Source organism: Rousettus aegyptiacus, unplaced genomic scaffold, assembly GCF_014176215.1.
Source record: "Rousettus aegyptiacus isolate mRouAeg1 unplaced genomic scaffold, mRouAeg1.p scaffold_m13_p_8, whole genome shotgun sequence".
Classification (NCBI taxonomy): domain Eukaryota; kingdom Metazoa; phylum Chordata; class Mammalia; order Chiroptera; family Pteropodidae; genus Rousettus; species Rousettus aegyptiacus.
The window spans coordinates 3232720-3260014 of record NW_023416311.1 but is presented as its reverse complement, the minus strand read 5'-3'; positions in this window follow the sequence as shown (position 1 = coordinate 3260014).

Below are 27295 nucleotides of genomic sequence, written 5' to 3'. Positions count from 1 at the left end.
AGCAGCTCTGGCCGACAGACATAAAACTGAACTTGGAAGTGGAGCCTCCATTGCACCTACAAGAGATGGCTTGACCGTAATCTCATGAGAAACCTTGAACCAGAACCACAACGCTAAGCCTCTCCATATCGCTGCCCTCAGAAACTGTGAAATAATGACTGTTTGCTCTTTAGAGCTGCCGAGTTTGGGGGTGACTCGTTACACACAATATATAACTAAAACAGTTGGGAAAGGCTGTATTCCCATGTAGATGCCCATTCTGGGATCAAATGGGGTTGCAACCCTTGGTCCGAAGGCCGAGTGCTCAGGGGCAGTGCCCGGAGGGGTTTGTGCAGAGGCGCATGGAGGCGTAGCTGGGATGATGGTGAATTTTCAGTTGACCGTCACCACGTGACTAATGCCTTTACTTGCGTGACACACTCGCACATGTTTCTAAATTATGAATAACTTAAAAAATCGTGGCGAAGGAAAACCTGACTGCAGTGTGCGACAGCTGCGAAGGTAAATTAGTAATGATATTTGATAGAGGCTGTAGTACAGGGGGGATGGGCCGAAAGCTGCGTCCCAAGGCCGGGTGCAAGCCTGTCCCTCTGTCTCGTTCGTGAAGCTTAGGGGATGTTACCCATTCATGTACAAAGATTTATTGAGAAGCTACTCGGAGCACTTCACTATTCTAGGCCCTGGAAAGTCTATAGTGAATAAGACAGTCTCTTCCATCATAGAGAATATAGTCGAGTGGAAAAATCTGGAGGTAGCAGCCAATTAAACAAGCAAAAATAATAGTGTGTGGCAAATTATGTTAGATGTATTCATTAGAATGTCTTTTAGCTAGAAAGGCATAAAATCTTGTTTAAAATTGCTTAGGAATAAACTAATTACATAGAGCTGGAAGTTCATATGCAGGGTGGACTCTATGCAAAAAAAAAAAAATGGCCAGCGGCTCAGTGATGCCTCCCGAGAGGACCTAGAACCTTTCCATCTCCGCTCTGCTCTCCTGGTTCTCCCTGCAGGTGGCAACTGGGTCCCCATGCTGCATCATTTACACCTAGCAGGAAAGGTGTTGAAATCTCCCTACTCTGCCTAGGCCATGTCCCTTCTCTTCAATCCGATTGGCCAGTTTAGATCACTTTATTTTTCCTGAGCCAATAACAGCTGCCAGAGGCATGCCTTCTTGTGATTGGTTAAGACCAATTAGGACTTACCTCCTGGAACCGGGGATCGGTAACTGTTGGCCTATAACACGTGGGAGGTGTGAATGCCTGATGTGATCAGGTTCTGTTAGGAAGGAGCTAAAGGGAGGAGGGTTTGAGATTCTGGACAGGCAGCCATAGTGTCTGTTATAATGTGAGAAGGTTGGGGAGATGTGGGAATAAATGGCTGGGAGTTTGAGAGGACTTCGCTAGGCCAGCGATGTCGGCAGAGGGATCGAAGGATGAGGAGGCGGAAGCAGGTGAAGGGAAGTGCGTGTGTGCGCACGCGTGTGTGCAAGTACGGTTACTTAGTAATAAGTTATTCGCAGCACATTTCACCATGATCTCCTTCACTTTACCATGTTAGGGTACAATGGCCTGACTCGCAACCACCAACACTTTTTTAAAACGTTGGGGCCCAGTTTATCACCAGGGCGTCAGCTTGAAGTGCGAGTAAATTAGTGCCTGACCCCCAGTACCTTCCACTCAACTGACAGGAGTCTGTATATAAGTATTTGAGCACCCCTGTGCCTTGCAGGGACAATTCGGGCAAGTGTTCTCCATGGGTTTTCAGAATTCTCTCAATGGGAGGAAGCCCCATTGCCCGTAGTGGTAATTGGGATAATAACTCACTCTTTACTGCTGTCTTATCCTCCCTTTCTCCTTCCCACTCCCCTTCTGGTGCTTCCTGGGGTCAAGAACACTTGGTGTCAGGATCCGCTTTCGGGGAACCCAGACTAAACCAGTCACTGTGACCGAGGCTTCTAGTTGCCTATCCAATGTCCATTATCCACCCCCCTCCTTTACTATCAGAACCAATCATCAGGGCAATACATAAGAACACATTTTCCAGTCTTCTCAAGTAAGGGTGGCCAGATACCACTGGGAGGAATTTCTGGGAAGAATCTTCAAATGGACTGACTTCAGTGGGAGGCTTCTTCTTTTCCTCTTCTCCCCTCCCTCTTTTCCTCTGCCTGGAATGCAGGTGTGAGAGCTGGAACTGCAGCAGCCATTGTGGAGACGCGAGGTAATAATGACTATGGAAGCCACGTGCTAAAGACAGCTAATGAAAGGACACTGATTATGTGAACTTATTTTACATGGGAGAAAAATGTCCCCCTAACTGATTAAACCACTGTTTTACGACTCTTTGTTATTACAGTTGAACACAGTTTAGTAGCTTTCCCCTTTGCTGCACAAGTGACAGGCATTAAGATAGAATATACAGACAGACAAAAGGAAGAGAGTTAACACTGCTGGTGGGGGCACGGGCCTCACCCCTGAGATGGCCCTTGGAGGAAGCACTTGTTGCCCAGAAGCTGGGTGTGCTTCCCAGTGGTAAACCTTCAGCCGTCGGCCCATTCGGGGATTGACCTGGTTGCAGAAAGCCGCCTCACCTGATGTCACACACTTAAAGGGTGGCACGGGTCCAGTGACCGATGGACGTGGGAGGCATAAAGGTCTGGCTACCGTGGTTCAACCCAGGACGCTTTAAGGACTGTCCTAGATCTGGGGCTCCCCGCATCAAGCTCAGGCTGTCCCTCTGCCCGCTTCCTGCCTCCTGCCACTCCCTCCCGGAGGTATTGGTCCCAAGGGCCCTTTGTGCTAAACCGAAGCTCCCACGCCGCTGAGGACCTGACGTCATCAGTGTCCTTGGGAGATGAGCACTGCGAACGCTTTGGCACCTATCAAGGCGAGTCTTTCGAACTCTCTTTCTACACGTAACGCGTTTTGGCTTTGTTTTTGCAAAACCAGGGTCACGCTGCACAAACACGTTCTGCTTCATGCAGCACTATGTGTGGGTTAAGGCTGCAGACATAAATGGCCTAGGTTCAAATCCCAGCTCCGCCTCTGCCTGGGCTTGTAATCTCAGACATGTTATACGACCTCTCTGAGCCTCAGTTTCCTCCTCTGTAACGTGGTGGATAATCACAGTACCTCTTTCCAAGACTTCTGAGGATTCAGTGAGTTAGCACGTGCGAAGCGCTGAGAATACTAGCACAGAGTAAATGAAATCCTCAGTGAATATTAGCTGCCAGTTGGATTCGTAACTGGGTTTTCTCAGTATTGCACCATTTTCCCGTGGCACCTAATAGTCTTCTCTCCCAGCATAGTCGATGGCTTCACAATCTGCTGTTGTAAGAGCATAGCATAGTGTTCTCTCATGGGAGGACATCTTTGGCAGAGGGACCAGCGTGTGCCAAGGCCAGGAGACAAGAGAGAACGCGGACCCGAGACCCGAGCCGCGTGGGGGACACCGACCAGGGGCGCTGAATGACAGCCCTGTGCAGCTTCGGTTCAGGCTTTACCTTGAGGCTGACGGCTGCCAGTGAGCAATGGCTCTTGTGATGGGGTTGCAAACATGGTGGCACTTGGATCCGAGACAGATATCTGTCTGTAGGAAAGAGGAGTCTTCTCTGGAGCACATCACGGATCAGTCTGGACCCGGTTAGTGAGGCTTTGGAGCTGGAGACAGAGGCAGGGCCGGAGGACGAGGCGCTGTCTGCCCATTTGCCTCCAGAGAAGCAGCTGCCGTCTGACCCCCTAATAATAACCTCACATCCTGAGTGGTCAGGATGCTGCAGGCTCCCTTTGCCTGAATGCACTCCTCAAATTGAATTCTCGGAGCGGGCAAACAAACCATCGTTAGCTGTTGTGGGCAGAGTCAATTCACTTGTGGTGAGGGATGGTTAGCTTGGGCAGGGAGCTCAAGCGCTGGGCCGGAGGGAAGGTGAGCTCATCGGGAGGGGGCCTCGCTTGCTTCCTCTGCACTTTGGACAACCAGTGAGCAAACAACATTCTTGAACTCCCTCTTGGATGGAAGAAAACAGGCTTTTGGTCGAGGCTGGTGTGCATTTTGAGTGATAAAACTTTTATACCCTGGAGAAGGCTAGGCTATGGGAAGAGGAGAGCATGAGATCGTGCGGGGTGGGCACCGAACACCCCCTTCTCATTGTAGTCGGTGGTACTGGCAGCCCCTAGGGCCGTGCAGTGGTCAGCCGGAGCCCTTAAGTAATGACTTCTGGGGCTGGGAAGAAGCAAACACTGGCCTTCTGGTTCTTCACAAGGAAAGAAAATAGAATTTCCCAGGTGTTCGCAAAGGGGGGCATGTGTGTATGCTTGGAGTTCCTCTTCCATGACAATTATTAACTTAGCCAACTTTAAAAAAAAAAATCTACATATTATATTTGAATATGCAACAGTTCCACTGGGGTTCAAAATTCAAAAGGCATGAAAGGTTTGCGGCGGTAAGCCTCCCCGCCACTCTGTCCCTTGACATCAGTTGTCTTCCCCTGAGGCGGCCAGCGGGGCCAGCTGCCTTTTCCTCGGCAGGCTCTGAATCTCACTTTCAGGATTTAGGGAACTCTCTCCACCACGTGCCCCTGTAGCCCACCATCACTCTCGGTGGAGTTTGTCCTTCGTTCACCAGCCGGCCGGCCCGTCTCCCCCTTTCCTTTCTCCCTCTCTTGGTTTTTTTCCGGATCCCGGGGGCCAGGGGGTGAGTCGTCCAGCCTCCCTCTTGCTCAGCAGATTATCAGCATTTGCCTGGACGAAGCCCCCTTTTGTCTCATTACTGACTCTCCTTTATTCCACCGCCCTCCGACTCCCGGTAGGTAGCATTTCTAAGGCTTAGTTTATATCCCTTTGTTCATCTGTGCTCTTGAGAATGGGCAGTGATGCGTTTTTAAAGTGTCCGCTCTGAGTCAGGCCTCGTGCTGGGGCTCGGGGTGACGTTCAGGGGAGGACAAGACAAGCTGCTTCCTGCTTTGGAGGAGTGGCCAGGGTCGAGGTCGTTCGGGAGTTTTCCTTTGCTCTGTATTCCCACGGGAATCGCTTTCCTGGTACTCTTTCTACCCCTCATCTGCTGTCTCTCTTTCTGTCCGTTTTCCGATTTCTGTCTCCTTTTTTCCCTTTTCTTTCCTTTTACTTATAAAGGCTTGCTCCAGGCCAGCCAGCTGACACTGAGTCTCATGAGTCTTCACCCAGCTCTGTCAAGCAGCGGACCCAGGCTGTCTGCAGTCCCACCAAGAGGCTCGGCTCCTCAGCGCGTTACCCGTGGGGCCGTTTTTTTTCTGATGACGATTCTTAGATGTGGAGGAGGCGGCTCATGTCGCACAGTCAGAAACCCGACCAGGTACCCCATTAAGACCAGGTACCCCATTAAGCGTCTGTGGCTGGGCCCACCAGGTTTCCTGCCCAGTGGGGGCTTGTCTCTCCCCATCCGTGTTCTCTTTTTCCCTCCATTTCCCCCTTCTGTCTCTCCTCTTCCTCCCCCACCTTGCAGCCTCCAAAATTCCTCTAGTTTTGGGAGGAATTCCACTCTCACCTTCAGTTAGCATCTCTCTTTATGCAAGACAGAAGCTAGAGATTAGCTGTAAAGGCCGCCCCTTGGCCTGAGCAGGAGAGAGGATAGGGTCAGGGGGCGGAGTGGGGCGGGGTGATAGCTGGTCAAGGGGTAGGGTGACAGGAGCTGTCTGCCCAGCAGGAAGTGAAAGACGGGAGGGGGGATGGGGCAGTGGGGGAGGGGTGGCAGGGAGGATGTCATTGTCTGCACAGAATTCAAATCAGTATTGAAACTGACTGAGAGTAGGCATGCTTTTTATTATCACTGAGCATTGGCTAGAAACTTTAAACAATGTCCGTGATGACATCCTCCCCTCTCCCTACATGCTGCTGCCACGACAAGAGGGTGCAGTCGAGGCTGGAGTGGGGTGTGGGTCCGTAAGGCAAAGCTCTGTGCCCCAGTTCAGGGCTTCCAGGTCTAAACTGTGCACACCGGTTTTAGGTGTGTGACGCCTGGCCCTGCGTTGACGTCTGGCCCCGTGAGGCCTGGCTTTCCACGTGCGACGAGACCGCCCTCCCGCCAGCAGGGGGTTCTCCCTCCCTAGCTCCGATCCCTTGTTTCCAAACCGGTAACCGAACTCTTCCTTCAGTGGTCATGTGTGTACCCCAGATGCAGCAGGTCTCCCGTGAGGGGGGCATACGCCGCCCTGCGTCCCATCCCTGAGAGCCTAACCCAGTAGGAGCTGTTAAAAAACGAAATTCACCTGAGTAAATTCGAGGCCCTAATTGGCTTTATTCAATGATTCCTAAATCGGGCAGCGTCCCTTCTAGGAAGGAGCAGGAGCCCCAAGGACCTGTATGAACTGGAAGGCTTTTAAAGGCAGAAAGGGGGTGGGAAAAGAAAATTAAAAGAATGGATTATTTCGGGCAAGGTCACCTTTCCTTAGCGGGGGAAAGGTAAAGGGGTCTGTCGGGCAGATGACCTCACTGGTGTCGATCGGGAGGTTCCGGACTGACAGGTTAGAAGCGCCATTGGGATGGCCGGAAACTGCAGGTAGGTCAGGCACCAAGTCCCGGCTTGCTGCCCCAGGGCTTAGCACAAGCGACTCCATTTTGGGCCTGTTCTCGCTCTCTCTCTTTCTCTCTCTCTCTCGCGAGCGCTCCCTCTCGCTCCCTGTCTGACGGTACTTGTGAAACATGAATCGTTTACCGAAGGAGTCACAGAGGGACGAGAAAGAGAGTGTCCGTTACGCACCGCACACCAGAAATTCACATTCCCTCCTGTTCTTCGCCCCGACTTTCCTTGTCCCGCGCCGCCACCTCACGCCCTCCTCTCTTTCTCTGCACAGACTCCTGGGTCCTGCTCCGATGCACGGAATCAGATTCCCAAGGGCGTCAGGGCCGGGAACACGGAGGTTCATCAGCGTCTCCGGTCATCCTTCTGCACGGGGAGCTTTGAGAGCCCTAGCGCTGTGAGATGCAGTCCCAGCGTAGAGGCTGGGACTCCTGGGCCCGTTGGCTGCAGTTAAAAAGCCAGGCCTTGAATTACGAACTGCCCGAGTTTGAATCACAGCCTTAATTTTATGACCTGGGCAAGTCGTCTTCCCACTGTGAGCCTCAGTTTCGTCATCGGTAAAATGGGGCTAATGATAGTATCTGTTTCGTCGCGTGACAATCGAAATCTGCTCATTCATTCACACATGCATTCATTCACTTGTACGCTTGACAAGTACTTATTGGGCCACAGGTGGTTTCTATCACATATTTTTTTTTTTCCCCTAAAACCCTTTAAAAATGTGAAAACCATTTTTAGTTCACGGGCCATACGAAGACAGGATCTGGATCTGGCCGACCCCAGATAGCTATTATTCGGTGAAATAATAGCTATTAAGTGTTTCGTGGTCATAGTGACGATGCAGAGTGCTGATCACGGCCCCTGGACCGGAGTCCAGGCCAGCGAAGAGTTGGTTGGCCGTCGAGCTTGCCGACTTCAGGCCCCGATGGCGCTCGTGCTCTGTGCTCCCGCCCCGGCCCCTGTCCCCAGCGTTTTGTCTCTGACCCCGACCCGTTGGCGGCTCTGCCTCGCGGAAGTGAGCAAGGCCCTCCCCGCAGCTCCTGCCTCCCCACGAGGTCAGCGGGGCGGCCGCCGGCGTCCGTCCTGCCGGCCTCGCCTGGCGGCCCCCGGCAGGCCGGCCACCGGTCTCCTGCCTGGACATACTTCTGCCAGCTCCTCCGCCTCCCAGGGAAAACAGCCGGAACCAGCTGGGACGATGACTCAGTGCCGCGGCCGTGGGCTCAGCTCTTCACGCCCACAGGCTCTCGGTGTCCGCCGAGGGGGCGGTGGAAGTAGACGGGCCACTGCTCCAAATGTCCTCCTCTCCCCAGGACAGGGCGCCCCGAGGACATCTCTCAGCGGCTGGCGTGAAAGGTCCAGGGCTCGGTCAGGGGCCCCTACCGGGCGGTCTCATCAGCCCGCACATCCCGCGGAAAGCAGGGGCCGAGCCCGCCCCTGGCCTTTCAGGAGCCCCTGCGCTCCCGCGCTCACCGACTGGGCACGTCCTGCCCTGATGCCACCCTGCTGTCTTTATTACGGGGCATGAGCTGGCCCCGAGAAGGCCCACTCTCCAGGCGTGGCTCGCTGACCACGGCAGCCTTGTCCCCATGTTGCCCCAGGCCGGGCTGTCTTCCATGCTACACCAGCAAGTTCTCTTAAAAGCGCGGGTCTGATCTTGACTTTGCTGCTTTCCTGTCCCTCCAGTGGCTGCTCGGACTCTAGGGTAGAGTCCCGGGTGCCCGGCTGGGCCGAGGAGCGGCCTGCGGTCCGGCTCCGGCCTCGCCTCCCCGACTTGCGCCACCTTCCTGCCGAGTCACGGACGTGAGTTCCGGAAGTTCCACGTCTTCAGAGCCCCGGGGCTTTGCGTGCACTCTTTTCTTGGCTTGGAGTCGCCTCTCCCTCCTTGTCAACTAGCTCGTTCTTTTCAGTGCCACTCGACTGTCGCCTCTTCAAGGAGCCTTCCCCGAGCTCTCTACCCGAATCCTTCCTTCCCTCCTCTGAGCTCCCACTCACACTGACTTTAATCCTGTGACCTGAGTCTAGGGCGAGTGCTTAAGAGCCTCGCTGGAAGTCCAGCTGCATCTCCTGCTAGCTGTGTGGCCTCGGGTGAGCCGCTCGACCTCTCTGAGCTTCTGCCTCATCTGTGAAGTGGGACTATACTACTACCTGCCTCATGGGGTGCTTTCGTCATAAAGAGTAAGTGAGCCGATGCCTGTGAATGCCGTCGCACTGCGAATGGCCCACAGTAGATGCTCGTTAAATTCACGACCGTGAGCATTGCATGGCAGTGCGAACTCCGAGGGCAGAGCTGGTGGCTCATGCACCTCCGGACCCAGCACCCATCACAGCGCCTGGCTTCTATCAGGTCTTGGTTAAATTACCTTTTGTCTACATGCTGGTAAATGAAGGTCATGAAGAAAACTTTCCGATGTATCAAAATTTATCTATCTAAGGATGTGCCTTGCAACATTCATTTGGAGAGTAAAATATTGAAAACCACTGAAAGCCAAGCAATAAATTATGTGCTTCTTTACTATGGAATACTTTGCAGTGATTAAAAACAATGAGATCACCCTATGTGTGCTGACGCAGAAGAATGCCCAAGACATATTCTGTGAAAAATGCAAGTTTATGTCAGCGGGTATAGGGGTGTGTGTGTGTGTGTGTGTGTGTGTGTGTGTGTGTGCGCGTATTTAAAGGATATTTATTCATAGAAAATGATTTGAAGGCCGTATGAGAAACCAAACAGTGGTTATCTCTGGGGAGAGAGAGGAAAAAGGAGTTTTCTATTTACTTACACGTTTATTTTTATCAAGATATAATTGGCATATAATATGGTATAAGTTTAGTCGATGCGATACACTTACATACTGCAGTGTGATTATCACTAATGTTAACTAACATCTCTATCATGTCACATAATTGTCATTTCTTTTGTGTGGTGAGAACAATTACGATCTAATCTCTTAGTAGCTTCGAAATGTATAATGCGGCGTGGCTGGCCGTCCTCACGTGCTGTGCTTAGATGCCCAGGACTTATTTATTTCCTGGATGCAAGTCTGTGCCCTGAAATGACATCTCCCCCGGCTGTGTGCCAATGAAGCTTCATTTACAAAAATAGGCAGCCAGCTCCATGTGGCTGTCGTTTGCTGGCCTCCGCCTTACACGCAGCAGCTGTTGTGGTCTACCCTACCACCGCCTTCTGCGACCGTGAGGTTTAACTGGAGAGCGTGGGGCTGTCTCGGTTTCTTTCTATTTCAGACACGGCAAAGGGACGTCCCTCCTGAGCTCCGGGGGTGTTGGGAAGGTCATTGAGAGGATGTGCCTGAGGGTCGACCCTTGAGCTGGCCCCGGGCAGTCGGAGGCTCCTCCCCGCGCCCCATCCTTGGAATGTACGCTCTGCCCACCACTCTCTCAGTCAGAGCCATTTTTCAAGGACACAGCCAGGAGCCGGCAAGGTGTTGCTGAGCCCATCTGGATGGTACGTGTGACTAGATCTTGGTAGGGTCCTGGCAGGCGAATGCGGGGATCCCTTTATCTTGGGGCTGCTCAGGACAAGCCTCGTTTGTAACTCTCCTTGCCGATTAAACCTGCCACTTAACCACTCTGGAGTGCCGTCTCCGCCTTCGGTCCCTCCGCGGGGGCTGGTGCGGATGAAGGGGAAATCTCTTCTGGTTGCTGGTGGTTGCCTGCAGACCTTGGCATTCCTTGGCTTGTGCAGGCATCTCTGCCCTGGAGTCACAGGGCGCTCTCTCTGTGTCTGTGTGTCTTCTGAGGACACCAGTGATTGGATTTGGGGCCCACCCCAATCCAGCATAACTTCTCCTCAACTCACATCTATTTCCAGTGGAGGTTTTGGACTTGAACATAACTTTGTGGGAGATAAGAGTCGACCCATTCTAGGAGGGAAGGAAGACCAGTGTTGTTGGAATGGTTTGCTTTTCCATCAGAAACCAGGGGCACATGGGACCGTGAGCAATGATTAATTCCCAGGGAGCAGAGAGTCACCTCTCGAGAAAAAGGTAACTCTTAGTTTCCTGGCGTAAGACACAGGGTGGATGGCAGTGCCACTTACGAAGTTCTTTGTTTCAAAGTGACCTTTAAAAACAGGCGAATCACGCCTCCCCCTGAATCCTTCTGCGCTGCACCCGCGCGTCTGCGTCCACACTCACCGGCCCGGGCCAGGCTCGCCTCATCTCTTGCTCGGACCCCTCACTGTAATCATCGCCTCGGCCGCATCCCTGGAGTATGCCGGGCGTCTTCGCACCTCAGAACCTTCGCACATACGGCTCCCTCCGCCTGGCATGCTCACCCGCCCAGCTGTTGGCCAGCTCGCTGCTGGCCATTGTTCAGGTCAGGGAGGGGTCTCCTGAGTCCCTAGTCGAAACGGGAGCTCTTCTCTCCCTTGGCGCCCTGCTGGTTTCCTTCACAGTGTCTGACGATTTAGAAGGCTTTAGATAATTGTGTTTGGAGATTAGCGCCTGTGTCCCCGTTAGACCGAGAGTGACGAGAGGGCAGAGCCATGTCAGTCCAGTCTGTTAGGGTCGTGCATGTCCACGCCCGGCGTCGTGCCTGGCAAAGCGCAGGTGCTGCTCGCCGAGCGGGCGCACGAGGGGCCGAGCGGATGAAGGAGGCTGGGAACAGCCGGCTCAGGAGAGCGGCGCCGCTCTGCAAGTTTGGAGGAGGGCAGCCGGCCGGCGCGAGCCGGACGTCAGCCAGCGTCGCCGCTCCCCGCGATCCCAGGGCCCTCGTTTCTAAATGTTTGCTTTCCCTCCGGGCCACGGCTGAAGGTTCTGATTCCTACTCACGGAGCGATGGAGGCGTCACCTCCGTGCTCCTCTACCTCGGAGCCACTGTCCGTCACCACTCGCCTCTTCGCGGAGGAGCCGCATAGCCCTCCGGCCCTTCCCCCACAAAGCCGTCCCAAGCGGTCCGCCTCACACGCACATCTGGCTACGCCCCTCTCCGTCTTCAAAGTCTTTACGGGCCCGCATTGACTATGGGAGAAGTCTCAGCTTCAGCTCTCCTTGGTGGTCACCTACCCACTCCTCACTCTCGCCTTTTCCTGCCTTAAGTTTTACTTTAATAATCTCTACTAGTTTAGGATTTCCCCTTGACATCATTTCGCTGACTTTCCCCCTCTTCCCGTAGAGCCATCCCCTGTCTTACCCAACAGGAAAGCTTCTGTTCATTCTTCGAACCCCGTCTCAGACGCCCTTTCCTCCGGGAGTCTTCCGCGAAAGTTCCTTTTCTGTCCACACAGAGTATTTTGCTCCTTCTCTTTGCCAGACTGTAGGTGTACATGCATTTATTGTGGTCCTTACCTCGCCATATCAAAGTTTATTTTGTTTCGTGACAGTGCGCCCTGTTGGAAAGGGGGTCCTGGTTGGAGTGACCAGCTGTCCTGGTTTGCTCAGATCGCAGGGCTTTCCAAGGACACGGGACTTTCAGCACTGAAACTGGGACAGCTCCAGGCAAAGCGGGAAGGTCGGGCACCCTGACGGTGGTTAAGAGCATGGACTATAGGGCCAGGCGGTCAGGGTTTGAATCCCGGCTCTGCCACTTACTAGCCATGTGATCCTGGGCAAGCTTCTCGAACACTCTGATCTTCACTTTCCGTTTTTGTAAAATGGGGATAATAATAGTACTTAAGGCAAGAGCTGTCGTGAGGGTTTAAATGACTTAATATGTTTGTTAATGGTGTAGAGAGGATGGGTAAGAGTTTAACAAATACTATTATTCTTGTTGTCTCTGTCAACAAATATTTGCCGAGCACTTTCTGTCTTCAGAGCCTGGGCTTGGAGCTTGGGGCACAGGGTGGTCACGGGTGTGGAAGGCAACAGACATTTCAGCTCATGGTGGTGTCTCCCAGCGCCCAGCCTATTGCGTGGGTCTTGGGTGATGCTCAGTAAATATTCGCGGGGTGAGGGAAGCGGTCTCAAACCACATCCTGTGGAGCGTTTGTGCTGATGTGCCCCACTGCTCTGGGCTTCAGAACCGTGGGACCTTTGACAACCTTCCGTACTGACCCAGTTCTTCCGAACGAGGGTGAAGGGCAGCAGCTGCCCCTCATCGCCTCTCCACACCAGGGCCGCGAGGCCGCCTCGGGGCCTTCGCACCTGCCGTTCCCTGTGCCTGACACACACACGGCCCTTCATCTCCCGGTGGCTGCCACCTGTCCCCCTCCAGGTGTCTCAGAGATGACTTCCCCGACCAGCTTGGCGAAAGGGCACTCTCTGCTCTTGGCCCCTCTCCTGTCCGGTCGTCTTGTGTCATTTCCTTCAGAGTACTTATCTTGTGTTAAGTTTATCTAGTTGATTTGCACGCTTACTTTCTCTGTCCCCCATGAGAATATGGGCTCTGCAAGGGCAGAGGCGTAGTCTAAGGGGCTTACCAGTGTCTTCTGCACTGGAACTGTACCGGACATGTGGCAAGAGCTCAATAAAAGTTTGTCCAATGCATAGACCAATGTTTTAAGTTGCAGTTTGTGGGGCATCTCCATGCGCCAGGCACTGGCCAAGCACTTGGGCTACCCCACCTGTCCGGCCCTGTAAACGTTACCAGCTTGCAGAAGCTGGTCCTCCGGGGGGCACGTGGCGCCTGCTGAAGTCACACAGATAGCCGTGTCGGAGCCCGACTTCGGGCCCGGCGCCCGCTTTCCAAAGCCCTCTGCTCACAGCATCGTGCTGTGTGCTCTGCCTCCCAGGGCTCAGGAAGGCGTCCGTGCTCTCGGTGCCCCACGCACCCCCCCCGTGGGCCCCCAGGAAGGATTAATCGCAGACTCCCAGATAGCCCCCAGCCTCGTGCAGGAAGCTCCCTCTCCGGGGTGGGGGCGGCAGTCGGGAGGGGCACCGGGCACCTGCCAGGTCTGGCCGCGTCTCAGGCCCCAGAGCCCCCGGGTCTGCGTGCCGCCTGCGCCACCGCCGCCTGTGCGACAGCACTCCTGTCACGTAGGGCCGGACGGCAGGCGCCCTGCAGCAGGCCCTCTCGCAGGCAGAAAACGCAATTAGGGCCGCACAGTCGGCAGGCTCCGTGTCCACGCTGCCTTGGGAGAGGACTCAAAGGGCAGCGGCCGTGCGCACGCACGTCTCGGCTTCACCCCCGAGAATGCACAGGGCATTGTCAGGAGGGGGAGGGCCACGCTCTTCACCATCCTGCCGGTGATCTGCCCCCCCTCCTTCAGTCATAATGCCTCGCTTCTGGAGAATGCACCTGTGCCAGGTACTGTGTTGAGCGCTCTACGTGCACAGTGTCATTTGAAACTCCTAACCATCGGCGAGGCTAGTGTCGGCTGGTGGTCGTCTGAGCCTGGAATTACACGCAGGTCGGTCAGACTCCGCTTACCTGTCGCATCGTGCCCCCTTTCCTCTCGGGTCGACATCGCAGGCTGGAAACCTCGCGCGTTGACTTGACACCTGCTGGTAGATTTCTCTCTGCCAGCGACGTCCCCTGCATGTCGCTTTTCGTAGGTGCCGCTGCTTCGTGACCCTGTCGTAGTCATCCTCGTGTTGCTCAGGGTAGGCGCCGCGAAGCAGCAGTAGCAAACATCCCCCAAAGGCAGCCACCTAACAGATTTATTTCTCACTTATTGAGAGTTTGCTGCGGGTTTGGGTGACTGACCTCCGTGTGATGGCTTGGCCCCAATTCTCACAACAAGGGCTTGGCAGGAAAACCGTGTGCAGAAAATCACTTAGTGACTCTTCGGTTGCCAAAAGGGGATTTATGTCACTTGTGCTCACATTTCATTGGCCAAAGAAATTCGGATGTCTGTGCCTCACCTTAAGAGGGTGTCCACCCAGGAAGAGAGAAGAACCCCAAGTCCTGGTGAATCCTAGTAATATCGCCTACAAGTGGCGACCGTCAAGTCTGCTCAGTCTTCTGAGTGTCATATTATTACCCCTAGTCATATAAGGGACGGATCCCAGACCTCGGACACACCGAGACCCGGATGAGGGTCGCGGCTCTGCCGCTGAGTGATTTCAAACGAGATGACTTTGCCTCTGTTATTTCGGAGTTTCAATGTCCTCACCTGTAAAGTGGGGTTGCTGAGAGGTCCTGCCTGGAGGGGCGAGGCTACGTGAGGTAGCCCCCGCGAAGCTCCCGCACCGTGCCTGCAGCGCGGACGGCAGGAACAGTCCATGTCGCAGGTATCCTCTGAGTACTTATAGCAGGTGCTCAGTAAATGCTGTCTGGGAGGATGATTTCCACCAGTCCTCCTTTTAAATCACAGTGCGGTTATTTGTGACGGCTTCTCGTCTCTCCTCTGTTTACTCATTCCTTCATTCGGAAGGCCCCCCGAGTCTTCTCTGTGCTGTGTGCTGACCCCCTCTCCCCCCAGAGGGAGGAGCAGCAGGAGAGGGGTTAGACAGTCCCTGCCCTCAGGGGGGGGCACAGTCCTCCCCTCCCTTCCCCGCCCCACTTCGCAGGCCTCTCTCTCTCTCTCTCTCCTCTCCCTCCCTTCTTTCTTTCCTTTCCGCCTTACTCAAGGTCCACCTTCCTTAGATGGGTAACAGGTTTTCGCTGAGTGTCTCTGCGGTGTCCCAGGACGTGGGACTTTGGGACATGGCGGAGAACACAGCAGGTACCGCTCACGCCCCAGAGCGGCAGCGACTTCGCCCGGAGCGCGGGCAGTGCGGGCCCCGCCCCTGCGTCCTCAGTGGGCCTGGCTGCGTGGCCGCCAGCCGGGTCACATTGCCCTGCCCGCCCTCACCCTCAGCATCCTGCCCGAAGCGCTCTCGCGTGCTCTCCTCAGCGCCGGGGGGCTGCAGGGACTTCCTGGTCCCTCGCGAGGCCGGGAACAGAGCAGGCACACGGCCCCCCTGGCCTCTGACTGGCTGCTTTTCCGGGGTTCTGGGGCCCTGCCCCGCTTTTCGGTGTGAAAGGCCAGAGTTGATGACGAGGCTCCTATCGCCTGAAGAGAGACGTGGCCACGGATCAGAACAAACCGTAGCTTGTTGGTTTAAGGTCTGGATTTCGCGCTGGACGTGGCGCTCGACCCGTCCGACTGTGGGTTTCTGCCCGCATTACAGGGCCTTGGTGAATGGGGCCGTGGCCTCGCCGGAGCAGTGTGTGTTTGGAGAGCACGGCTGGTGGTGACGATGATGTCGCGTCGCAGCCACGTCCGCTCGGCGCGGTGGTCACAGCGTGGCCGCGTGGTGCGATGTCCAGGCGACAGCCCAAAGCCGCGCACCAGGTCCGCAGCGAGCACCCCTCGCTCTGCGAGATGCTCCCGTCCGCTCGTGCCTTCTCCCCGGGGGAGACGCCCGCGCTCAGACCACGGTGAGGCCGGCGCACGTTCCGGGGGCCGTGATCAGCCGCCGTGCGGCGAAGCCGATGGTGAAAGCTGCAGTCTTCGCGTCCCGTAGTTTCTCGTGAAACGTCCCAAAGCTGAGAGAAACAGGGGCTGGGGTCCTCGTGTTCTAAAGTGCAGGGTTAGGGCCTTTCAAGAGGACTCTGGTGGGCCCCCCAAACTGGAATTCCTAAAGGTAGCCCGTCCCCAGCCCCCCGACCGTGGAGGAGAAGGCCGAAGACCCACGCGGGAGCGCAGGAGCGCGGAGGGCGAAGGGCCGGAGGGGAAGGCCCGGAGGGAAGGGAGCCCGCGTCTCGGCACATGGCACACGTGCGAGGTTTCCGAGCCCGGGAGTACGCGTCTGCAAGCAGAACCGCGTGGCCGTGAGGCAGGCGTCTGTGTCTCCTCAGGGCGCCGTGTCCGTTTGCACTGTCACCAAGGTCCTTGTCTTTTCCACGTCTGCCTAACACTTGAGGTGTCTGTTTCTTTTACTTATCGTCAGCCCGATGGGTATAAACACTGCCGATGTCGTAATGTTTGCGTTCCTGAGTTTGAGTGACCCAGGGCATGCTTTTTATTTTTAGTAGCCATCCAGGTTCCTTCTTCTATGAACTGCCTGCTCATAGTCAGAACCTTCCTCCATTTTTTTTTTTTTTCCAAAATGTGTGCCAAGGCGACTTGATCTGGAAGAGGGACCATTTCCTGCCTCTGCTTGGAATGTGTCCCTACTCTTGATTCTCGTTGGCCTTCTCCTGGTGGCCTCTGCCTGTAGCAGCACCAGGAAGGTCCCCTGAAGCTCTTCATAACTGGGAGGCACCAACGAGGAGGACTTAGGGGGGAGGGACGGGGAGGAGCCCCCGCGGAGATGACCGCTGGCAGACTGGGACTGTGTGCAGTGACGGCAGAGACTCTCGGAGCCATGGAAGGAGGGACCCGCGTCAACACACAGAGGCAGGATGTGAACACTGTGGGGCGTCGTGAGTAACAGGACATCTTCAGCGTGGCTCTGTGTGTCCACGAGGTGGTGAGGCAGGGGCGCATTTGGATTATTAGACTTCTTCGCCTTTTCTGGACCGTGGAATCGCATAGCGTCCACTAAGTCCTTTCGTAACCCTAGCAGCCTACGTATAAACTGAAGGAGAGGTTGACCCCCCAGAGATGCTGCTGCTTCCCCAGGCAGGCTCCCCCCCATCCCGTGGTCCGATCTCACCTTATTTTCTCTCCGGGAGTGGGCTCCCGCTTCTGCAGCTGTGCTGGCCCTGGGTGGGGTCACACTCTTATTAACATCTCCTTCAGTTGAGGCAGGATGGGATATTCGAACAGGACTTCGCTCACGGTCTGTGACTATAGCAAGAAACCAGCAAAGAGACCCAAAGGAAATGGTCAGACTTGAAGGGGAGCCGCCCTCCAGGCACCCATCTCATTAACGGGGTCTTGGGAAGAGCAGCCCATCCTGGAACTTGTTGGTCTGGCTTCTGGCCCCGCCGTTAGCATCTCCTGCCCCAGGGGCACTGCTGGGGACACCCAGGCTGTTCAAGTCAGGACAGAGGGCAGTGGGGCTCCCCTCTCCTCCGCCCTCACACCCAGTTCCTTCCCCGCCTGACTGACGACCGCTTCCCCTGGATGACAGACGCGGTGACCACCTCGTTCTTGGGGATGACCCTGTCCTTTCCCCTCATGGTCGTGGCCTTGCCCTCGCAGACCTCACTGGGACAACGATGCCAGGGCATGTCACCACCCCCCGGCAGTCGGATACACTGAGAGGCAGACCCATTTAGCAACAGGGAGTCATTTCTTTACAGCCTCTCAGAAATCAGGTATTTACAGGATTAATTAACAGTAACAAGAAGTCCTTGTCTCCAGCCAGGAATGTTTGTGTCCTCTCCCAGAGCCCTGGAGGCACACTTGACATCGTGGGGATGGGTCACCTCTATTAACCTTCAGCCACCAGCAGGACCATTTCCATTTTTCTCAGGACCGAAGCCAGTACCCGCAACCCTAACGAGATGGGCTGGTGGCCTCTGTGTGGCTCCTGTCATACCACCCCGAAGGCTGAAGTTTTGCTCCAGAGATTAGCAGCGGCTGCAGGCTGTTTGAGAGAAAGATTAGGGTAGAACTGGAGGCCACATTTCTTGGTACTGAAATTGAGTATGGAGTGACGGATGGCCTGCCTCCAGTCTTCCAAATCCTTGACGCTTTTTTTTTCAGGGACTGTCACTGGATGACTGCAATGAATGATATGTTTTTCTCTACCTTGGAAGAGAGAGAGAGCTGGAACATGACATAGTTAAACCCGTTCTTCCTGGGAGTGGCCTCGTCATCTCAAAGGTGACCCAGTTTCTCAGAGAACTCCCAGAATATTCAGCGTTTCTACTGTTCCTATCACAGGGAACGAACTGATAACATAGTGTATTAATAACACAAATATGTTCCAGACACTTAAAAAGATTATAAATCATTCCCACCACCCCCTTTTGAAGTCAGTAGTATTATCTCATTTTACAGATGACGCACAGCAGCAGCTCAGAGGCTAGCGGCGACGTCTCCAGAGTCGACCGGCCGGGGCGGTCAGGATTCGGGCCTGGAGAGCGTGACACGGGTCCTCGCGCCCGGGAGCCCGCCCCCGGGGGTGGGGCTGCTGTGAAAGTGCCTGATTTTGCCACCACCTCTTTTCGCTCCTGCAAGTGCTGTTTGGTGTCCTTATTTTAATCAAAGTCTGTTAAAATTCTTTTTGATTTCAGAGCTTTTAGAGAACTGCGTGCCAGCTGGGAGACGCGGGTAGACCTGGGCCGAAAGTTTCCGGCCCTGAAGATGGAAATACGGCTCTGGAGGCAGCCAAGTAGCCTTGACTTGAGGACAGCAAGACACTGGGGAGATCAGGGGGTCTTTTTCTTGTTGTTGTTTTTGTTTTTGTTTTTTTCTCTAAGTATTTTTAACAGTACAGTGCACCTGACTGTCTGTCTCCTTGCAGGCTGTGAAATTTCCTGAGGCACTTTTGTACAATTCTCTAAGTTATGAGGAGGGGAGTATAGGGGAAACCATTTTCTCTCTTGAATAGTTCTACCTTGGCCTGCTATTTAAGAGTTCTTGACCTTATTCTCAGAAGTATTTGCAGAGTAACTTCTTCCAGCCTCTTTCAGGCTACCCCAGTGGAAAAGGGAGGCTTCTCCCGACTTGTGAGATTGGGAGAAGCATAATACCTGGGACTCAGCCCCTCTCCCTCTGTGTTTCTCAGGCCAGTCTGCCCTCCGGGGGAGGGATTCTTCCTGTGCTCCATCTTTCCATGTAGGAATCCTGACTGAGTTGTGGCAAGAGGTCCATCTCTGACTGTCCTCCGCTTGAGGGGCTGTCTGGGGAACTGTCTTCCCTGCAGTTTCAGACTGTCTCATGGGTGTTTGCGTCCAGATCTAAATAGTTTGGGTGGGAGATCCATTGCCCTGGCTCCAGCCAAGGTTCTCCAGCCCCTCCTTCCCCTCCAGTAATAGAGCTGATAATTTCTCTCCACCCATCCATTTCTTGAATCCCTTTCTCCACTGGTTCCAAACTCAGAGTGAGGGGATTTATGGGTATGATTTGTCAGCCACCCTGGTCCTCAATAGTGTGAAGCGCTCACCTGTGAAACCTCCACCAATTGTGAGGAGTTTGATTTGGGAACTGGTCAAATCACAGATTACTTGGGAAAGCTGTATTGTAATTTCTCTGTTCTTACAGCCAACCAAATGTTACCAAGTCGACAAGCGGTTCTGAATCCTGGCTGTGTATTAGAATCACTGGGAACGTTTTAGACTATTCCGATGCCTTGAGCCCATTCCTAGAGGTTCTGATTTAATCATCTGGGGGCGGGGTCTGGACACGGGTTTAAAGAAAAAAACCTGCAGAGGCGTCTAAAGTGCAGCGAAGTCTGGGGACAACTGAAATGAAGAAGCCGATGAGTAGATCAGTGTTGTCTGAAGTACAGCACTTGCGCCGTGCAGGGTGTGCGAGAGGGTGCAGTGGCAGGGGCTTGCCTTCGGTGGCCCCGGAGCGCGCTGCGCAGAAACTTCCGCTTGTCAATGTGCTCTCGGTCTTCCTGATCAGGGGAGGGAGGGAGCCCCAGCGTGTTGGTGGCAGGCGCCTAACACTAGCTTTTGTTTGTTTGTTTGTTTTTTAACAAAGAGGAAGGACACTAGTGCCCCAATATCCATGGGGACATGTCCCAAGACTCCCAGTGAGAGCCTGAACCGTGGGCAGTACTGCATTTGTGTATACTATGTCTGTTCCTGTACACACACGCACCTTTCCACTTCAGAGAAGCACTTCACGGCTCCTCCTTGGCATATTCGCATTGCCGGCATCACCGCTCTTGCATTTTGTGACCATTATTAAGTAAAATGAGCGTTACTTAAACACAAGCTCTGCGACGCCACGACCTTTGACCTGATAACCAAGGTGGCTGCCATGCGACTCAGGCGGGCAGAGGGCAGCGTCCGCAGCACGAGACGCTGGACGGAGGGGCGGTCCACATCCCAGAGGACTGAGCAGGGCACGGGGAGATTTCACCATGCTCCTCAGAACGGCGCGCGATTTCAAACTTACGAATTGTTTATTTCTGGAACTTTCCACTTCGTGTTTTTGGACTGCTGTCGACTGAGAATGCGGAAAGCAAAAGCACGGATGGGGGGGGGGGCTAGTGCAGACGTCACTCTCAGACGGTCGTTTAAGGTAAGAATTGACGGTCTTCGGTCTTTTTAAGAATGGTTTCTATGTATCTACGGCAGGCGATACCGGTTTTCCAATTATGGTAGCGATGCAGAGTTTTCTTTAGAAAAATCTGTGGCTGTTCTTCTCGGCTTCACATTGGAATCATCTGAGGAGCTTTAAAAAATACTGTCTGGATTTCACCTCAGGTGTTGGGATTTTAAAAAGCTTTCCGAAGCTACAAAACCACCTTTTTAAAGAGGAGCAGTGTAGTGTCGCTCAAGCTTTAACGTGCGTGTGAATCACCTGGGAATCATGTTAAAATTCAGGTTCTGGTTTAGTAGGCCAGGTGGGGCCTGTGAGTCTACGTTTTCTTACAAGGCCCCAGGTGGTGCTGCTCCGGTAGGTGGACCCTAGCTTGAGGAGCAAGGCCCTTGTGGAAATTGCTTCTATAAGAAATCCTGTCTTAAGTAGTTCCATATAAATAGAAATAATTTCATGTAAATAACATTGCATCAATTCGTGTGTGTGTGTGTGTGTGCGCGCGCGCGCGCGTGCATGCATTGAGGGGGGCAAATCTGTATTTTCATACATAAAATTTTCTTAACATGTATATTGCCTTCCTTGTTCAAATGCAGTTGCTCCCAAATGATTTCAGCACCTTGGACAGAGCAAGGCAATTGTTTTAAAGGGCCAGCGCCTAAACTTGGGAAGGACCTCAAGAGATGAAATCTATGTATAAAAGCTTTGGGGGTGGGGGGGAAGGATTTTGAAAATATTATTAAGGGTTGGGCTAAAAAGCTTTAGAAAGTATATGCCTTTTCAATGCTTTAGCGGCCTGTAGAGTGTGTTATTTCATCTGCCATCTCGTGGGGCTCATACCCTGTTGGATTATGTCAGACACATGAATTGGGTCGTGAAATAGAACCATGTGATATTACGAACTGACGATGCCCGACTCCTCATTAGTGAGACCAGAGGGCGGCTTTAGCCCAGATATCAACCTCGCATGATGAAAAGGCTAATGGGAACAAGCCACTAATTCAGGGGAGAGCGTGTGGGACGTCAGGGCAGAGACGTCAGACAGAGTGACTCGCGGAGCCAGAGAGGCCTGGGCTCCGGTTCCAACTCCCAGACGGCTCGCTGAGACCTTGAGCAAGCGCAGTTACTCCCCCGAAGACTCAGGCTCCTCGTCCGAGACGCGGAGGCGAGGCCCTTCCTTCCGCGAGTTGTGATGGGTAAGAAGCCCGCAGTGGTTCCTCACCCGGGCCCACAGATCTCAGCACGATTCTGCTCCCGCGCACCCCTGCCTGCCTTCTCCCAGACCTCGCTCCCCTGAGTCGCTAACTTCAGCGATACTAGCCTTCCGTTTGTGCCGCAAGCATCGGACATTATTTCCGTCCCAAAGACTTCGTCCCTTTTGGCTCCTGGGCCGGGAATGCTCTTTGGGTCCCTGTCTCCCTTTGATTTGGGATCCAGTTCTGTTGCCGCCGTCTCGGAAAGGCCCTCTCCGTTCGACTCGTCTGTGTCGTTTCTGCCCGTCCCCTGCCACTTTCCCTCACTCACTTCCCAGAACTCACCACTCTCTGCCGTTACCTTATTTGCTTCCTCGTGTCTTGCCTCTCCTAGTAGTAAGTGCCGCAGGGGCAGGGTTTCTGTCCGTCCTGTTCACTGATGAGTCACTATGTTCAGAATGGACCCTGGCACGTAGTACGTTTCAATGCGTATTCAAGTAAACGAATCGCCGTGGGAGCGAGTGCCTGGTACACGTGGCTGTTAAACGAGAGTCCACCCTCTGATTCTCTTTATTTCCTTCCCCAAACGTGTTCAAGTTCATGGTCTGGTCATTGGAGATGCTGAGGATTAGTAAAAGAAATTTCGAACCGCGAAGGTCGGAAAGCGAGCTTGTGAAGGTCTATAGTATATATTTCTGGGAATGTGCTAGAAAATCATTGGAAAGAGGGCCTATCCACATCAGGTTGTGTGACTTTGGACGAGGTGAGCTTCTGGGCCTCAGCTTTCTTTTTTGATATTTGAGTGACGTAATTTCTAAGATCTCCTCCTGCCTCCAGCGGTAAGTGAAATAAGGGTGTCACCTGTGATGGTTCATCCACAGTCCCTTTCTGTCTCACTTTGCCATTGTTTTATTTTCCACTACTTTGTGCTTTGGCGTCTGGCCACTGGGGACTGTGCCACCTGCACTCTCTCCCTGGCTGACTTCGGTTTGAGCTTGGCCAGCGGAGGTGTCAGCATGATATGGAAGGTAAGGAAGAGAGAGGTTGGGGTATCCCCACCTTCCTGTCTGGCATCCTATGTCTGGCCATGGTGTGACATCTGTTTCCTGGAAGTCCCCTTCTCCAAAGCATGGGCCACACTGAGCTGCAGTCACTCCGCTTCCTCCTGTCACCTCATCAGGCCTAGGGGGGTAAGGCTTCCCATTATTTCTAGTTCCTACGTGCTTTGGTAGCTCTTCTTGATTCCCTCATTCCTGCTCAGACCCCTTTTAACCTTCTCTCGGTTAAAGGCTTTTCATCAAAACCAGCTGAATGAGATTTGCTTCCCTCCAAGAGGGCTCTGACTGATACGCAGTCCATTTGGAGGTATATCCAGAGAAGCAGATTTGAAGAACTCCCATGAAAAACCATTCATGGAGTTAGTAGCCCTCCCTATGAAGAGTTCTTTTTGGATTTGATGTGGATCAAATAGTTTAAGCCTCACTCCCTCTTGCTCTCTCTAGTGGAGACAAAATACTGTGTTTCTGACATCTACTAGGTCACACAGCTCCTTAGACCTAATTAGTCCTCATGCAGAGCTGATGAGAAGGCATCTCTCTCCCCGGTGGCCCCACTTTCTCCTTTTTAATCAGAAAAGTTTTCTTTCTCTTTTGCTGGAATGACAGTGACATGTTCTCCCAATAAACCCAGGAAGTTCACGGTATCTATTTATCCCAGTAGATGTGAGCCTCTAATCCACCTTGTTGTGTCTGGCAAGAGTGCAGGTTAATTGCACACCTTCCATCCATGGAGCTGAGCCATCACATCGAGCTGAGCGCACGAATAGAAGGGTGATGACTTACAAGTCTAGCCTCCAACGGCTCACTCTTGTCTCGCCTCCCTGAGCCGGTGAACAAAATTAAGGACGACACAGCGGTCATGTCCAATAGCTTCCGATGGCGACCTTTTTAACAGTTCTTGCTTTTCTGTACTTCCCTCTCAACTACTTGTAAGTTACTTCCATTCTCCAAGTTGATGCAAAGATAGATTGTGACAATAGTTTGTGGGTGGCTGTCAGAATTGATGGTGGTTTGTGTGGGAAATGCATAGCTAGTTTGAGAGCTATGGTTAGGATTCCAGATAGAGTCAATTTTAAAAAGTTTCTATCTTACAGGGAAAGGTCAAACTGAGTGTTTTAATTATGACGCTGTTATAATATATCTCATGCTTGGCTGGCCTGGGTTTGGAGAGATGGAAAACCATGCAGTATACACAGCTCTAAAAAGGGCACAAAAATAATGTGATCTTCTGGGCGATGAGTCAGAATCTTGCAGAGAAGGCAATGAGGCAGGGTGGAAAGGATGACCTGGGCTCTACTCTGGACAAAATCATTAACCTCTTCGTGGCCAGCATCCTCACCCACGAGGTATGTGCTGGAGTCACTATTGGCCCTATGTTATGGGGAGGAAACTGAGACTTAGAGAGTTGAGAACATTGCCCAGGGATACACAGCCAGGAAGGGGCAGAGCCTATAATAAATGACTTCAAACCTTGGTTTCCTGACCAGGAGAGCTTCTACTTACCTTGCAGGCAATTGGGGGGGATGGGGAACTTTTGTACCGTTTTCTATATGAGGACAGTTTTTCAGATATCTTCAAGGATTTACTCAAGGCCACACATCTAGTAAATGGTAGAGCTGAAACATGTACCCATGACTGACTGAAATCCCAGTTCTTAGCCATTATGCTAGATTTGCACTTAAGATTATAGCTATCGCTGTCTCAAAGAATGTGGTCAGAAGAGAATTCAGATTTATACCCAGTAAGCTACCTAATTCAGGGGTATTGGTAGCAGAGTCCAGTGGTCTTAAATTACGAAATATATCTGGCTAACCAAGAGGCAGGTAGGACTCAGATCTCATTCTAGCAGAAGCACAAAGCATAAGTAAGATGCTCACTTAAAAAATTTTAATCAGAGTTCTGCAATGGCTTGAACATATATGCAAACGCCAAACAAAGTGTGCAACCATATAAGAATTTATTATAATACAAACAAGTCTAAACACAATATATTATCTGGTTAAGAAAATAAGAACATTTACTCTTTTTCTGTGGTAATGTTCTATTCCGTCTTTGAACTGGAATAGCCAACATTAGAGTCTTTTATTCACTTCTGACGGGCCCCCCATGTTGGACCAGTAGGTACCAACTGTGCAAAGCAATCTTTTCCAATTGCAGAGGGTTTGCAAAATGGAAGTTCATGCCTTTTCGTGGTCTGTCTCTTACGGTTTATCTGTCGTCCTCCTCATTTCCTTCCCCTGGAGACATTTTTGTCCTCGCATTGTTCAGTGGAAAGACACAGCGTGTGTGTGCTTAGTGTCACTGCATGTCCAGGGAAGGACACAGATCACACAACGAGAGGAGAGATGCTAGTTAACAGTCTTTGAAGGAGGAAGCATCACAAAAACCCGATGTAAGGCAATCGCTTAAGTGCCCTCAACAGCAGCTGTTTACATGACAGGCTTTAAAATTCAAGGCTTTGTTTCCAAAACTGGCCTGAAAGAAAACACTTAAATTAAAAAAACAAAAACAAAAACACCTTTTAATTATTGTCCATAATTATCACTATAAATAATAATAAATTAAAAAATGTGTAGATTATCTGAGAAAAATTTTAGGAGAAATAAATCGACCTAACCCAATGGGCATTCATGTGTGCATTTTAACCGGAACACAGAAACTCATTAGAGTGCCTTCAAGAATCAGACCTCTTTTACATATTATTTTATCAAAATGTAAAATATAGTCAGAAGGCAAAGAGACCACGATACTACTAGGTATAGTCTCTGTTGTCAAGAGAAGTAACAGATTAGTGTACAAGGAAAACATTCCAGATGCACAGCAGTTTTTACTTTTTAAATATCAGCAATGAACTTTTACATATAATTAAAAATGTGGAGCAGAGAGCATCGAGATCCACATACATGTTTTCCATCTTACGTACATTCCGAAAAAGGAATCGCTTGACCTTTATAGATATTGCACTGTGATTCATTCATGTATAGCTCAAAGTAGCATTTTTCAGAGCTATGCATTTAAAAAATAAATGTGTATATATATATATATTCAGCGTAGGTAGCCTTTGGTCAGTGTTCATTCATCAGGGAGTGTGGTGGAATCACATTGCACACACATGGAATGAACACGCATGTGACCACACGTGCTTGGCAGAAAAGAAATAGAGAGATGCGATTTATAGGATCTGGGGAGTCCGCCCACTTTTCCACTCGATGCACATGTGCTCTGGGGAGACGGTGTCACTGGTGACGTTGGAAACACGAGTCTCTTTGCCCCTCAGACGACTTCCACGAACCTTCCCTCGTGGGAGCACCTTGCCGCACCAGTGTGAACCTAATGTTCTCAGATACGTTAGTCATGCAATATGGCCCCGAAATGCAAGCCAACTCTGTGATGTCCTCAGCCAAACCCCCCCCCCCCCAAAAAAAAAAAAACAAAAAACCAGCCACCCGTTCATTGCTGGAGAAAGACTTAGCTGTACTCAGCGGTGTTAGGTTGTCTACGGGCTAGAATGTGGTCCCAACTGGGCTCATTCCCAAAAACTTTGCAGAGGCGACTGAGCCTGCCAGATTGTTGTATTTTGCACTGACTTTGGAATCTAATCTTTGGGTAAGATGAGACTCTATTACAGCCGTTTAAAGGGAGTAGGAATTAAAATCGGCGCGAACATGGCTTACGATTATACTGAGTACTGAGGGCGTTGGCTGAAGTTCAGGGCTTGTGTTGCTATGTGCATTTACCGCCAAGTTCCCCTTAAAAAGGATCAGACAGGCCTTCTCATTTAGAAGCAAAAATGCGGTAAAAATCCCGCCCGAGGTACCAAAAATATTATACAGTTCCAAAGTTGGAAAATATCTTTCCAAACAGGGACAATTTCAAATACTGGGAATTTGGAGAGGAAAAAAAGGCTCAGAGGAACTCCAATGTGTTTTCTCTTTCAAAACACATCACTGGATACATAGGAGCCTAATAGAAGTGTGCGTGTGTGTGTATGTGTGTATGTGTGTGTGCATGTGTGTTTGTGTGCATGCGTGTGCACGCACGCACGCACATACACACAAAGTGGTAATTCCCAGGGAAGCCCCTATTAATTACCCCCTTGAACTGTTCTTGCCTTGGACAGGCAAGGAGGAAATAAATAAACTCATATTTTATCATTTTGCAAGGGATCTGGGTTAAATAGCTTCACGGAAAACTGGCACTGCCCCTCGGAGCCACCCTTTCCATGTCAATTGCATCTGTATTTGTGGCTGGATGGCAAAGCCAGCCAGCTGGACTGAGGGGTGGGGGCAGGACCAAGAATGCCTCTCTCCACACCTGGAGAGCTACGGTCCCTGACCCTCGAAAATTGAAAATTAAATCCAGTTCGGAAGTCACTTCAAAGAAAGCAATTTGGCGAGGGCTTCAGCAAGCGAGGGGGCGGGGCTGGCAACTCTGTGTCACGAGCTTCTCCAGGAAGCCTGAGTGGTAACCGTGAGGAGAAGCTGTTTTGAATAAAAGGACTGTATGCA